Consider the following 13997-nt stretch of genomic DNA (forward strand, 5'->3'; position numbering starts at 1 on the left):
TGTTTTGGCAAGACTTTATTTATTTTCTAGAAATGCTGAAAGTGAATCACCCCTTTCAAGCTCAGGGGGATGTAATTAATGAGTACAGAGAAGATGGAAAAACCTCCCCCACCATTGGAATCAAATAATTTTGATATAAAGAAACAAGCTCTTACATAACTGGGAAAGGCTAGGACTCTACTCAGAACAAGGTCTCCAGACTCTCAGTCCCACTTTCTTCCTGTGCTCTCAAGGATTTAGCATCAGAAGAAGTGAATTTAAGTCCTGACTCTGCCTCTTACTCAACACGAAACTTAAGCATCCACTTGTCTTCTTTGGCTTCAGGGTCTTCATTTGTAATATGGGGGTATTTAAGACAGCACTTTCTGTCTCATGAGACTGCTGTAAGGGTTAAAATAGCTAATGTGTATAAAGCTCTGTACAAATGTTTGTTATTGTGGTTCTAGTGGTTACCAGTTCAGCCCTAGATTAGCTGTTGGTTTGACTTCTGGAGCTTCTTGCCTTCGTGTTCATTGTTTTCTCCTCCCTTAGCAATTTTCTTGTCCAGCTGACTTCCAGTTTATCAGGGTTATGCCGTCCCCTCCTGCACACCCATTATTATTTGCTCTTCTGCGCAGCTGTCTTTTATAAGAGGAGCTGATGAACAAATTCAGGCTAAGAGGCAAATAAATGATTCTGATTTTTGAATGTTAATCTCCCTCCTCCAGGAAGTATTTAGCCGCAAAGAACTGAAGATCCGAACTGAAAGGACCATACAAACATCAGATAATTCCCCTGTTTTTATAAATGGGAAAAAGATCTAAGTGTAGAGTTGAAGAGACTTTCCTAAGGACACAGAACCAGTTGGTAGAAAAGCCTTTTCTCAAACTAATTCTCCTGATTCGCTCTCCGCTGGGATTTTGCTTGAAGTAAAGGAGCATTTTGGGAGACTGGTCTGGGGTGAATGCTTATAAAGTTGCCTTTCTCCAAAAAGCCAAGTCACTGGCACAATGAACAAAAAGAAGACCTTGAAACACCCCAAACCCATAAGAATTTTCGCCAAATCTTTTAAGGCAGGGCTTCTCAACCTCAGCTTTATTGACATTTTAGACTGGATAGTGCTTTGTTGAGGAAAGCTGTCCTATGCATTGTAGGATGTCTAGCAGCTTCCCTGGTCTCTACCCAATAGAAAGTAATAGCACTTTCTTCAGTTTTGACAACCAAAAATGTCTCCAAAGATTGTCAGATTCCCTTGAGGACTCACTGATCTGGGTCAGTCTACCAGGCAAGCTATTTAAATTAGCAGAAATGGTAGCCAAACTTCAGAGAAATCCAGAAGGGGCAGCAGAAGAGGGAGATGATGATTATAGCTATGGCTTCAGGACCAACTATAGCACCAGGGCTGTAATATGACCTGCTAATTTTCCTTTTTTAATAGTTCCAGAAATTGTCACCAACCAGAATCCTGAAGAAGCTCTGACTGTATAGGGTGAAACTACCGCAATAAACAAGTGAATCTGAGTGGTGCAAGGGGTGGACCACAGTGGATAGGTAGATGCCCCATCCAGATCCCCTTTATTGGCTGGTGTACCCATCCTTCACCTCCTGTGGTTGGTAACTTTTTACAGTTGCCGGAGGATTGCTCTTAGCTCAGTGTAAGCCACCTTGCCCAGTGGAGTACACTGCCATCCCATTCTTTGGGACAGACGTTGGCCAATAACTAAGTGACACAAGTACAAAAAGTCAGCCTGCCTTAACTCAAGGTGAGACTGTATGGTGTAATTTCTGTGCCAGAACTTCTCTGTGGGATCCAGTTGAAGCAAGTCTCAACTGAGACTACTGTCTTTCGTAGCTTTTCCTATTCTACCTTAGTTCTTTCACTTCTCTTTTCTTGAGAGCATCCTCCAAAAATTCAGCTGTATGTATATGAGCATATAGTAACATATAAATAAGTATTTTTCTGGTTTTGGGCTTTTCTTCTGTAAGTTTGATAATTTATATTTATAAGGGTTTTGTCCATTTCACACATTTTAACATATTTTGGTATAAAATTACTCAAATTTCCTCTTTCTAGTATCTGAAGCATGTACTTGTGGTCACCCTTTTTCATTCTTTATATTAGCCATTTGTGTACTTTTTTGTCTTGCTAGCGTTATATAAATTTTAAGTCATTTTGAAGAATAAACATTGGACTTTGTTGCTTTTCTCTTTGATTTCTGCTTAACGCATTTTAGTTCTTATCTTCATTATTTCCTTTTTTCAATTTTAATTAGAGATTTTTTGATATTTTCTTTAACTTCTTGAAATGGACACTTAGTTCATTGGTTTTCAGTTTTTCTTATTTTCTAATATGTGATTTTCTTAGGCTAGTGGTTTATTTAAAAGTAATTTTTAAAACTTCGAATATTTAGGAACTTCTCAGCTATATTTACGTTATTTATATCTGATTAATTCCATTGTGATCAGCTAATACAGTTTGTATGACTTCAGTCCTTTGACATTTATTGTTTTTTTTATTTTTTTATTTTTTTGAGATTTGTTGAGTGATGGCCTAGTGTATTACCTGATTTTGTTAAAATGTTTTAGGTGCACTTCAAAATAATGTATCTTCTATAGTTGATCAGTGTATTAGGTCAAATTAGATTCAGTGGTTTAAACTAACTCAAATTTACTATGTTATCAGATCTTTATCTTTACTGATATTTTGTCTGCTTATTCAATCAGTTATCTATAGTGATTGTGGATTTGTGTATTTCTCTTTTTAGTTCTATGAGTTTTGGCATTATATATGTTCAGACTTTGTTATTAGATGCATACACATTTATAATTGTTAAATGTTCCCAGTAAGTTTACTCTTTTACCTTAAAGAAATATGGAGCTTTTTTTGTCCATTATTGCTTTCACTTCTACTGTGTAGAGCATTTTTAAAGTTATGGCAGTTTTATCTTGATTCATATATGAATGTTATGCAGTTAAACACATTTAAAGGGGTGGGGTGGAAAAGGGAAATGCCGTTTTTTACAGAAGAATGCCAACTACTAAATGCAATGAAAATAATAGGAATAGAAAAATCACCATTTTATAAACAACGGAGTAAAGCAAGAATCATCAATGCATGCTAAAATCGTCAACTGAAACGTTGTTGGGGAACAAGATACTTACAGAGTTTCCAACTATTACCATCACATTATTTAATTGTGAACTTGGGAGCATTACTATTACAATGGAGAAATCTAGTGGCTACCACCTTAACCAAATAATCAAACTTATCATTAATAATGGGCCAGCCTGAAAATCATGTGCCTATTAATGTGATGTACTAGATGGCGACACAGTGTCACGTATGTAGCATTTCTTAAAAAGTTTTAAACCGTAATCATGAGGAAATCAAACCAAATCAAAAATTTGAGACATTCTCCAAAAAAGCTGGGGAATTTTTCTAGATTAAAAGATGGTACTTGCCGGGGCTTCCCTGGTGGCGCAGTGGTTGAGAGTCCGCCTGCCGATGCCCGGACACGGGTTCATGTCCCAGTCCGGGAAGATCCCACATGCCGCGGAACGGCTAGGCCCGTGAGCCGTGAGCCGTGAGCCATGGCCGCTGAGCCTGCGCGTCTGGTGCCTGTGCTCCGCAACGGGAGAGGCCACAATAGTGAGAGGCCCGCGTACCACCAAAAAAAAAAAAAAAAAAAAAAAGATGGTACTTGACAACTTATTGAAATTCTTGACGGAATCTGTAAACTATAAATTTACCTTCAAGCAAAGATATTTCTGTATCCCACACTTTTTAATATGGGGAAAGAGATTGCATGTACACAAATGTAGCTAGCTAAATGGTAAAAAGTTAACTTAGGTGAAGGGTTCATTATACTATTCTTGCAACGTTGGTGGACATTTAACTTTTCTTTTTTAAAAAGTAAGAATTAATGGGGAAAAAGAATTTGATCTTAGAAACTGGAAATATCCCAAATAATTTGTTGGCAATAGAATGAATAAATGAATTGTGGTCTGTCATTTAATGATATACCTTACAGTAATAAACATAAATTATAGAAGTAAGCATTAACATAAATGAACCACAAAAACATGAAAAATGTCATAAAATAATATGTACATCATGAGTCTGCTCTTATAAAATTCAAAACCAAGTGAGCTGTGTACCATATTTTTACACGGTAAAACTAAGAAACTCAGGGCAATGCTGAGCAGAGGGAATGTAATGCAATCAGGCAGGAACATATAGAAAACATCTAAGGAACGGGTAGTGTTGTATTTCTTAAACTGGTGGTGAGTACATAGGTAGGTGTTCATGCAATTTTTATTCTAAACTCTCTGCTGTATATACTTTTTTATAGGTAAGATATAGTTCACAACAATCAATAAAAATTCAGGAATTTCATAAAATTTTGGAGAATGTAACAATTTAAACAGAATATGTGACTTATGAGGTTTTATTATCAAGCGCCATTTTTTTTTTAAAGGAGCATGCTCATGTTCTTTTTTCCTGACCCCTAACTGTAAGGACCATTGTTTAGATGGAGTCTGGCTGGGACAGAGGGTAGGAGAATGGAGGAAGGTTAAGGAGTCACTTTTCTTTCCCTTCAACTCTTCGTGGCAATATCCACTTGGATAAACATCCTTTGGAAATGGCTATTTCTCCTGCTTATGCACTTGCAGTCATTTCTTCCCTGTCCTACCAAATCCGGTACTGATTTACCTAGTCAGCTTTTCTGTGCTTTGTATGTGACCCTGAGGGAGAAATGGGACTTGATTCACATCACAACTGTCCTTGAGTTTTACTTTAAAATGTCACTAGAGCTCCTTTTACTTATTATTAACTTTTTCCCCACTTAAATTATTTACTATAGAAAAGATGAGTTAATGTAAGCACTTTCCTAGATTCTGCGTGAAGGAAATATTACAGAAAATTTCTTATTTGGTAATCTGTATTTAGACCAGAAAATTAAAAATAAGGCAGTATTTATAAAGTTAAGTCATTTCTTATTAATGCATGCAGGTTTTATATGCAATTTAAAAGATTCAGGGGTAGATTAACTTGTGGGATTTGTTTGAATCTTTAGTTTAAGGTATTCTCTATCATTAAAGGAAGTTTATCTCTGGTATTTGAAGGTAGACCAGTTTGCTTTCAAATTTCTTTCACGAACAGTGAAAATGGAAGAATGATAAACTGTTAGGCAGTTTAAATGCTACCTGATTCTACCATATCTAAATTTCAGAGTACTGTAGAAAGAGGGATGTTGATTCTTCAGAACACAAATTCCTATCCTGAACAGCAATTCTCAGCTCCAGAATTGGCACTGCAGTTTCTAGGAAAGGATTTTCTGACATTTATTATTCCTGCATTCAGATAGTCTTGGTGATGGTTTCACCATATCTGCAATGGTAAGGCCTCCTTCAGTTTAATCAAAAATAGCTTATCTTGCACTTTTGAAATCATAGCAAATGTGAAGGAATAATCATTAAGCCTTTTATTTTTATGAAGTCTTTAGAGATTTGTGGGGAAAGGCAACATGCAGTACTTTGTAAATGTCAGATCTCTTTACAGAAATGCGAAGGAGGTATTGCAGGCTGTCATCTGTTCTTCATGCTGCCTACTGACCCTCATTGGGAGCTACCAATTCCCAAAGATTCTGTGGCCGCTAAAATAAATAGCTCTCTCAGGCACAAGGCAAAATGTTAGACAACATACAGCAGAACAGAATCTACTTTAATTATACCATGCAATGTGTTTCATAAAGAAGGAGGGATCTGAAGGGTTAGACATTGAAGGGCAGTTCCAGCTGGCAGGCAGTGAAGGAGAATGTTTCAAAATGCCTGTGGCAAATAACCTAAAAAGTATAGAAAGAAATAATGGGTAAGTTTCAGGCATGTGAAGCAAGAAAAAGCATGCAGTTTTGGAGTGCGGAAGAACCAATGTATGTGAATATTAAAAATAAAATTCGGGAGCTTCCCTGGTGGCGCAGTGGTTGAGAGTCCACCTGCCGATGCAGGGGACACGGGTTCGTGCTCCGGTCCAGGAGGATCCCACGTGCCGCGGAGCGGCTGGGCCCGTGAGCCATGGCCGCTGAGCCTGCGCGTCCGGAGCCTGTGCTCTGCAACGGGAGAGGCCACAACAGTGAGAGGCCCGCGTACCTCAAACACAAATAAATAAATAAAATAAAATTATGATTGTGCTGCTTTCAGGTACCTTTGAGTAGCTTAGAGGATGGGTCTCAAAATTGACTGATATGGCACTTGTGGCTGTCTCCATCAGCAACTGCCTTATCTTTTGGATTGTCTCATGGGGATGCAGAACATAGTCCTAGGCAAAAAGCTACCCCCTATGTTTCCTCAGAATTATTATTAATAATAGGCTATTTCACTAACAAAAGGTCCTGCTTTGTATGAAAATACATGTGGTCACTTGGGATGTAGATCAAACTATTCATTTATGGCATAGTGAACAATGTAGCTTTAGTCTCACAAAGCCCAAGAAGTAGCTATGAGGCTTACTGGATAAATTGACATTAGGTGAGTTATCTAAGTACAGTGAGCTCCAGTTTTACCGTTTCTAATTATTACACTCATCAGAAATTTTAACTTGTGGAACCAGATTATAATCAGCAGCACAAAAGTTTACATTATGCCAGCTTTGTAGGTCATGGTGTCTTTTCATTAGTCGTATTTCTTGGGTTTTGTACTAGGTAATTGAATTCTTACATTTAAAAACTTTAAATGTCATATTAACCTCAAGCCTTCTCCCTTGATTTAGAAACTTTTCTTGATTTGATCAATTTATTATGAACACTTTTTTCAAATCTAGTAACTCCAAAGCAGTTATTCTTACTTAGTCCTTCTTCCTGCACTCAAAGCCCAATGGTTGCTCTATTCTTTTTCATGAACTATATCCATCAGCTTTATTCTCCTTTGCGTTCTTAGATTTGTAAGCCTTCAAATCTCCGAAGTAGTTCAGATTAGCCTCCAGTCCAATGTATAAGATTCCTCAAAATGATCTCTTCTAACGGATTCTCTAATGTCTTCCTGAACATGGAAGTCTTAGTCCTTTCCATTCTTAAATAGGTCTAACTTCTAGAATCTTCAATCTTATAATGAACCAAAGGAGATGGTATGATGTGCTTGGGTCATTACTTTTCTGAGAGTCAGGAGATACTGATCTGTCATTTTTAAATGTGTGACCTTGAAAAAGGTACTGAGCAGCTATGTGTAAGCCTTACTGAAAGTTCATTTTATTTTAATTTTTTAACAGTATTTTTCAAATTTCAAACCTGTATATTTATCTTGTAGTGCAGTGATTTTCAATGTGTGGCTCCTAGACCAGTAATAGGGTCAACATCACCTGGGAACTAGTTAGAAAACTTGATAATCTACCTCCCATAGCTACTGAAACAGAAATTTGGGAATGGAATCCAGCAATCTATGTTTTAGAAAGTCTTCCAGGTGATTTTAATGTGCACTAAAGTTTGAGAACCCCTGCCTTAGTTGTTTGTAAAATGAATTCAGAGGATTAAGACTTCCATTTAAAAATATACTATAGAATAATAAAAAGATTGCAAAAAAAAACCCTGAACTACTATGAAATTAAGAAACATGGTCTAAATAATCCTTGGATGAAAAACGAAACACAAAACAGAAAACTCAGAAACTTTAAAATGAAAAAAAGATTATGTAAGTATTATATTTCACGTTTTTGGATGTTATTGTAAGTGGTCATTTTATATTTAATTCTCTGATTATTTGTGCCTGGTAGGTAGAAAACATCTGTAAAATGACTTTATTTTCTGCAATTTTGCCTAACTTAATTATTAGTATTAATAGCTATTTTAAAAATTCCTTACAGTGTCTACATACATGATTATGTCATCTGTGAATAAAGACAGTTTTACTTCTTTCTTCCCCTACTTTATGCCTTGCCTTTTTGTTTTCTTGCCTTATTTTACTGACAAGGAACTTCAGTGTGATATTGAATAGAAGTGGCGAAAATGAGCACCAAAATAAATTAATGATTGTGAAAGTGCTATAATATTAGAATGCTGGCATTGTTTATTATTCTCTATGTATGTCAGCAGAATTGGGTAGCAGTCAATAAATATAGGAAAGCTTCTCATAGCATAGCAGGTATGTGTTCCTGAAGAGAGCATAATTCATAGTTATGATTTTTGAAGGTTCTAATTTGGCCTAAGCCACTTCCTAGTTTCATAGTTTTTAGGACTTACTTAAACTTTTAAAAAAATGTTTATTTATTTATTCATGTATTTATTTGGCTGCACCAGGTCTTAGTTACAGCACGCGGGAGCTTCGTTGCCACATGCAGGATCTTCATTGTGGCGTGCAGGATCATTTTAGTTGCGGCATGTGGTTTCTTAGTTGTGGCATGCGGGATCTAGGGATCGAACCCTGACTAGGGATCGAACCCCGGGCCCCCTGCATTGGGAGCACGGGGTCTTAACCGCTGGACCACCAGAGAAGTCCCAGGACTTATTTAAGCTTTTAAAGATGCAGTTACATGGAGAAAATTATGTTTGCCTTATAAGATGTTCTAACTATGAGTCTTACAGATTCAAGTTACAGAAATCCAACTTAGCTAGTTTAAGTTACAAGCATAATAAATGAAATGTATTTACTGCTGAAAAAATTTGCAGCACGTCTGCCTTTAGGCCAGTTGGTGTTTCCAGGCCTCACTCTCTCCCCACTCCTCAGATTTGCGCAGCAGGCTCTCTGCATGTAGTAGCGAGTAATACTCCCAGGGGCTCCAGGCTAACATGTGCCTTAAAGAAAGAGAGGGCGCCTCTTTCCTGATAATTCTAGTAAAATCCCGAGATGTGATGCATGTGGCCAGGAGACATCATACTCTGATTGCCCATGTCTAGGTTGCCTGTGCTTTCTTGGAACCAGAGGGGAAATTCAGTGCCACGTGAGCTACAGATCTAAGAGAGGGAAAGGGGTAGTTTACCAAGAGAGGATGCAGTTTTTATTATCAAAAGGAAGGAGAAAGGACTCTGGGAAAGCAAATAAACAGAAAGCAACAAAAATAGATCACTACTAAACATATTTGTTCTTTTGAAACAGGGTATCACTAACTACCACCACAGTACACCACCTCTGATTCTTAGAATCTGTAGAAGGATTTTATATACATATATTATATATATATATACATATATATATAATTTGTGTGTGTGTGTGTGGTACGCAGGCCTCTCACTGTTGTGGCCTCTCCCATTGCGGAGCACAGGCTCCAGACGCGAAGGCTCAACGGCCATGGCTCACGGGCCCAGCCGCTCCGCAGCATGTGGGATCTTCCTGGACTGGGGCACGAACCCGTGTCCCCTGCATCGGCAGGCGGACTCTCAACCACTGTGCCACCAGGGAAGCCCTTTAATATATTTTTAAAAATTTATCTTATTTATTTTTGTCTGCATTGGGTCTTTGTTGCTGCACGCAGGCTTTCTCTAGTTGCGGCGAGCGGGGTCTACTCTTCGTTGCGGTGCACAGGCTTCTCACTGCGGTGGCTTCTCATGTTGCAGAGCACAGGCTCTAGGCACGTGGGCTTCAGTAGTTGTGGCTTGCGGGCTCTAGAGCACAGGCTCAGTAGGTGTGGCGCATGGGCTTGGTTGCTCCACAGCATGAAGGATCTTCCCAGACCAGGGCTCCAACCCATGTCCCCTGCAGTGGCAGGCAGATTCTTAACCATTGTGCCACCAGGAAAGCCTCTGTAGAGGATTTATAATACTTATTTTGTAATATCTATGTCTCTCTCCTATTTGCTATGGAATGTGAAAAAATGTAGGTTCTTCACAAGGATTACATTTAACTTTTTGGAGAAGAATCTTAAGACTCTAAGATTTCTTGTCTTTATCTTTCACATCTGCATCCTATTCTAATGACCTCCCATCATTTGACATCATTTCCCTCTTGCTTCCCCTCTACCTCTACAGAATGATTTTTCCATCTTTCTGTAGCCTAATCTATGAGGGCTCGCTACAATAAACAGTAATGGTGTCAAGCTCCTTTCTGAGCCATTGCTGCCATGGAGGTGGCAAATGGTGCTCATGATTTTATGTTGTAGCAGAAATTTTCGGTCGAAGACTCCAAGCAGAAGGGACTTTTTCTCCAAAGTGGGTCCAAAACATACATCTTATCACCCCAGAACACACACACCAAAAAACCAACCATGACACAAGAGAACACAGATATAAATTTTTTCAATGTACATGGGAAAAGGCAGCATCTCCCTTGTATCTTGTCTTTTGCAGAGCATGTTGAAGGGGAACAAAGATTTCTGTAAAAATAATTTAGTAAATTATTTAGCCCTCAAATTTTATATTTTAAGTATGAAAGAGATAACTGGTAATTGGAGCTCAGAATTAAGGAATGGACCACTTCTGTTTGTCACGCTGGAGAGCATTCTGACTGGAGCATACTATTCCTTTAGCTGTACTATTTAAAGGTCATTCCCAGTTTTCTAACATGCAGAGTGCAGAAACAACTATCAGAGAGCATTATACACTCCTACTTTTTGTGTATGTAGGAAACTTCAGAGTTCCCACTTCAGATTATGGGTTCAGACATTTTCAGCAAAACTCTTGTTTCCCTAAAACCCTGATTTTAAAAAAGAAAACAATTTTATTGTTTTTGTACGTAAATATCTGGACAATACTTGATACTCAAAGAAGAGAGTCTAGTGTCTGAGTAGGCAAAGCCAGAAAAACAGCATTACTTTCAACATTCCTTGACTGATTATTTCTTCTGAGTTACTTCTGAATGATTCAGCCTCTTAGAGAACTCAGAGTCTAGGGAGGTATTTCTTTATAGCATAAATAGCGGGTACAGTAGGATATACCCCAGTGCTTTGTTATTCCCAAATTTCTTTCGTTTTCAAGTAAGCCAAATGAAATATAATGAAAAATAAATAAGTAGAAATAAGGTAAAAAATAACTCATGCTCAGAAATGGTGGGTCAATGCAAATCTGGATCCCTTAACTAGATAGATGACCTCATTACTAGGAATAGTTGTACATGAGCCATGAATTTTAACCTTGCAGATATGTCTTTACTCTGAATTCCATGCAAGGCAAATGGAGTTATCTCTGTCACCTTGAGGAGAATCCCTATTTCTATGTCAGGGTTTAAAGAAGAAAAAGGAAACAAACCTTTCTCCATTTGCCACTAGTTCACTATGACACTGGCTGAGATATAGTTTGAAGAAGAATTGGTTAATTTTCATTGGAATTAACATGAGCGATCTTTCTTAAGGGTCCCTGATTTTATGATCACTTTTAAAGTTATCTAGTCTTTTAGGGTACCATATGCTCTCTTCTCTTTCACATTCTAAGGGCTTAACTTTCTCATAAATATGAACAAGAGCTTCAGGGACTTAAGTGCTCTCACCATGAGGATATACAGAATTATGGACTGTGAAATAATCTTTCTTCCTCAAGATAGCTTTAGGTAATTTATGGGACAAATTTTTTCTCTTACCCCTTACTTTATAATTTATTTCATTTTCCTAGTCATTTCTATAAGCAATTTAAACTTATATTTTTTCAAATAAAGAAGATAAAAATATCTAAAATCACTTCATAATCTTGAGTCTAACTTTTCCCCAGTATGTTAAATTGAGATGCATGAGTATCTGACTTACTAAAAGGTTGGTATAAATTCATTATAAACCATTTGTGTATAACTTAGAATGTCTTTTCTTTTCTTTTCTTTTAAGATGTTGGGGGTAGGAGTTTATTAATTAATTTATTTATTTTTGCTGTGTTGGGTCTTGGTTTCTGCGCGAGGGCTTTCTCTAGTTGTGGCAAGCGGGGGCCACTCTTCATCGCGGTGCGCAGGCCTCTCACTATCGCGGCCTCTCTTGTTGCGGAGCACAGGGCTCCGGACGTGCAGGCTCAGTAGTTGTGGCTCACGGGCCTAGTTGCTCCGTGGCATGTGGGATCCTTCCAGACCAGGGCTCGAACCTGTGTCCCCTGCATTAGCAGGCAGATTCTCAACCACTGTGCCACCAGGGAAGCCCAGAATGTCTTTTCTTTATGTCATAGTGGTGCTTAAATTCTAAAACTGGTATATAAAATCATCTTTAACCTTTGATTTATCTGTAATATAACGATAGAATTGAACTGTATATGTAAAAATATTTTCTGAGAAAAAAAAAAATATTCCCTGACTTCTATTTTGAGATGGCAGGAATGCTTCTCATCCACAATGCAGTGGAAATGGCTCACTGCCTTTTCCTAATCAGCTATTTGGTGGGTGGTATAATCAGAGGATTCCACCCAGAAGAAACTAAAGGTTGAGTTTATGACTGTAGTAAATGTACAAACAGAATGAAAATCAACAGCTTTCCTTTGGGAAGCTCTGCCAGGTGCTTCCCAAATACAGATTCACCTGAGTCTGGCTCTTGTTTCAAAATTCTTAGTCTGTGGAGAGGGGTGGGGGGTGGGCGGGGAAGTGCTAGGAACTTTGTGCTTAGTCCATTGGTAGTATTTATGATACCATATTTAACTGCATGATTATTTCTCTCTCCCTCCTAGGGTACTAAGCATTTTAGGTCAAGATTATGTTCAGTTCATGATGGTATCCACAGTTCCAAGAACAATAACTAGCACATAGAAATGCAAATTAAATATTGGTTAATCAATGAGCTGGGATTGGAGAGCAACATAAGAAGGACGGTGAGCATGAAAGTTAGAGAATTCAATAAGAGAGGCTCAAAAAGCTCAGGAGCTGCAAAGGTCCGTGGTGGCTTATAGGGAATTAATTTGTCCTTAGCTATTTGCCTGGTTGCCACGTCTCTCTTCTTTGACCACTCCTACTTATCTTCATAACTTGTCCTAGTTTTCTTCCCAGCAGAATAGAGTGCCAAGTTTCTGTGCCTAAAGCAATCACAGAGACGTTCTGAGATTTTTGAAGTGACTTTTCTAATAGTAACAACGCGAAAATATATATGAGTACTAGAGCCTCCTGATATGTTTATTCTTTAGAGCTTATACTTAGATTATAAACAGCAAGACTATTCTGCACATCCATGCTGACTCTTTCCATCCACAAAAGACTGATGGAGGAGTCATTTGTATTTGGTAGGGAACTCTAGAGTAGCCTTTCTGAGCATTTCATTGTAGGAACTGGACTAGGGCTCGTAACTCAAAAGTGAAAGTAGGGAGATGAGGAGTGAAGTTAGGACCCAGATAATAAATAGAATTGTGTTCCCTAATTCAAGTAGCTCTGTGTGTGTGTATGTGTGCTTGTGCATGTGTAGGCAAGGACGGCAAAAAATGAAAAAAAAGATCACATTATTAGACCCTCTTACTTCTCACCCACCCTGTTTCAGCTCTGCTACCAGAGATCCCACCTGAGAGTTACCTTTGTGTGAGCAGATATTGCTCGGTCTGAGTAAAAGGAGAAAAAGAGGAGACAGGGCTTCCCTGGTGGCGCAGTGGTTGAGAGTCCGCCTGCCAATGCAGGGGACACAGGTTCGTGCCCCGGTCCGGGAAGATCCCACATGCTGTGGAGCGGCTGGGCCCGTGAGCCATGGCTGCTGAGCCTGCGCGTCCAGAGCCTGTGCTCCGCAACGGGAGAGGCCACAACAGTGAGAGGCCCGCGTACCGCAAAAAAAAAAAAAAAAAAAAAAAAAGAGGAGACAGAATAGAGCCCCAAGTGGCAGTGAGGAGGCATGAGAGTTAAACATTTAAGGATAGCTTCCTCTCATGTATACTTGGTTATGGGAGTTTGTATCAAAACCTTTGTGGAGGCATCACTGAGAAGCTGCTCCTCCCTGTTATTCCCAGAACTGCCTTCACATATTCACTCTCTTCCAAACTTATCACCACATGATGGTCTTGGGTTATACTTTTCCTTGTTAGAATGATGCTCCATTTATATAGATGTCTGAATGAGAGGCAATGTGTTTTGCCTTTACTGCCTTATCTTATTGTTTCTTCATATCATTTAACAACTCTGTATCAATAGGTCAGTATTTCCTAAAAACTTGGGAGTAA

Source organism: Phocoena phocoena, chromosome 4 (genome assembly GCF_963924675.1).
Source record: "Phocoena phocoena chromosome 4, mPhoPho1.1, whole genome shotgun sequence".
Classification (NCBI taxonomy): domain Eukaryota; kingdom Metazoa; phylum Chordata; class Mammalia; order Artiodactyla; family Phocoenidae; genus Phocoena; species Phocoena phocoena.